Source organism: Haplochromis burtoni, unplaced genomic scaffold (assembly GCF_018398535.1).
Source record: "Haplochromis burtoni strain Fernald_Lab_line unplaced genomic scaffold, NCSU_Asbu1 Contig_13, whole genome shotgun sequence".
NCBI classification, from domain to species: Eukaryota; Metazoa; Chordata; class Actinopteri; order Cichliformes; family Cichlidae; genus Haplochromis; species Haplochromis burtoni.
This window is the reverse complement of record NW_024582374.1, coordinates 4,272,279-4,274,328: the sequence shown is the minus strand read 5'-3', so window position 1 is coordinate 4,274,328 and position 2,050 is coordinate 4,272,279.

The following is a 2,050-nucleotide window of genomic DNA, read 5'->3' as shown; positions in this document are numbered from 1 at the left end:
CACACACACACACACACACACACACACACACACACACACACACACACACACACACACACACACACACACACACACACACACACACACACTGTAGTCTGAGCAGTTAATACTGAACAAGGTGTGATGAAAGCTGCTTTCTACAGTAGCGAGGTGCACTATGAAGTCAGACATCGCATCCGTTTTCTCGAGTAAATAAACAACCATCAGAAAAACACAAGCATCCGGTTACACACACACACACAGACACACAGGTCTGAAACAGAACTTTAAAGTAAAAGACTTTCATTTACTCGAGAGTTGTATTCTTTTATTTTTTAATCTGGCTGGTTTGATGTATTTGAGATTGAAGACTGGCGGCTTTCTTCGCTTTCTGTTGCCGTTCGTCATTTCTTTTAGATTAAAATTCTACTCAAAAATCTCTTGATAAGCCAAGAAAATACAAATGATTACAGAAGTTAAACCAGGACCGTCTGCGTCGGGGTTGCTCAAAGATCCAGGGAACACGCTTCCCTCCAAACCGTTCAGAGTGCATCGTTAAAATATTGTGGTTTGACTCAGACAGATAAAACAGAAAAGCCTCTCTCGTTTTCTTTCCCATAATCATTTTCATCGAATGGGACTTTTTGAAACACATGAAGCTATCGTATTTACAGGATCTCCTCGAAAAGCTGACACGGTCCCTGTGGTTTTTACATTAGTGTTTCATAATTTGAGAAGAGACCAACTGAATTAAATCCTGCTAAACTAATGAAACTAGATCAAATAAACCATTCTAAACTTAATTAGACTAAATTAAAGTGAACTAAACTAAATAAAGTTAAAAACACACACATTACAAACTGCTTCCTTACTAATTGTGGGTGTTTGTGTCTCCTCTTGGTCTCAAATTGAGGATTAACTACTCTAAACCAATTAAAATGAACTAAACTAAAAATAAAAAGTCTTCAGAAACTGAACAAATTGAACAGATTGAGAAGGACTGCACTAAACTAAAGTAGGATCCAGCTAAAATAAACCATGCCAAACAAAATAAACTGAACTTAACTAAACTCGACTTAACTGCCATCCAGGTCGAACGTGGTTTCCTGCTATTTATGTTAGTGCTTTCATTTTTAATTGCTGATATGACCACTTCTGGATTTCATATGTGAGGTGTTTCTTTGTTTACCCTCTGTGTGTGCGTGCGTGTGAGCACTTTTACTAAATTGTCTTTAATCGGTGCAGCAGCGCTCCAGCATCAGAAAACCTCCCCTGAAACTCGAGCTCGCTGCGGCCGTGACTCAGACCTACTCTCTGACTCAGCGTGACAAAATTCCTTTGAATCCATTGCACACACAGAAATGCAGTCAGGCTCCTCCTAAAATATGCTTATATTTAGCACTGATTCATGATTGCAGCTCATGCATGGAAACAGCACTGAAATGCCTGCCTAATCAAACCGGATGAACCCAGCTCCAATGGAGTGTCTGAAGAGGGAGGATAAACAAGGTCATGACTGCCGGTGCCTTCTGGGAACGAATGGACAGGAAGAGTGAGCAAACATGCGGCCACTCTTCTCGCTGTCTGGACGGACTTCCAGTGAAATTGCTCTTTTTTATCTCTCATTGAACCCACCCACATTTGGTCTTTCTGTGTAACATGTTGTTCTTGACATTTTCTTATTTCTTCTTCCCACTGCTTCAGTCTGAGTGTGCTGACACAGTCGCAGCGTGGCCAGCGCTGGGAAACCAAACCTCTGTGCACACACTACACATTCGAGCTCTGCTCAGCTTGGGTCAATACAAACAAAATCTCTCTCCCCCTCATTTTCTCTCTCACAGAGCCTCAAACAATGGCACACAAAACAAGACGAACACAATAGTAAATGCTCTGTAAATAAGTAGGAATGAGATAAAGACAGTGGAAGAAGAAGAAAAGTATACTTTGTCCTGCAATGAAGCTCCTCACTGAAACGTTCCCCTTCTCTCTGGGGTTCATTCGCTGTCCGTGTGCAGCAAGATCTCCGTCTAAATAAATAAATCTGGGTAAATTCCCAGATGATTAAACATGC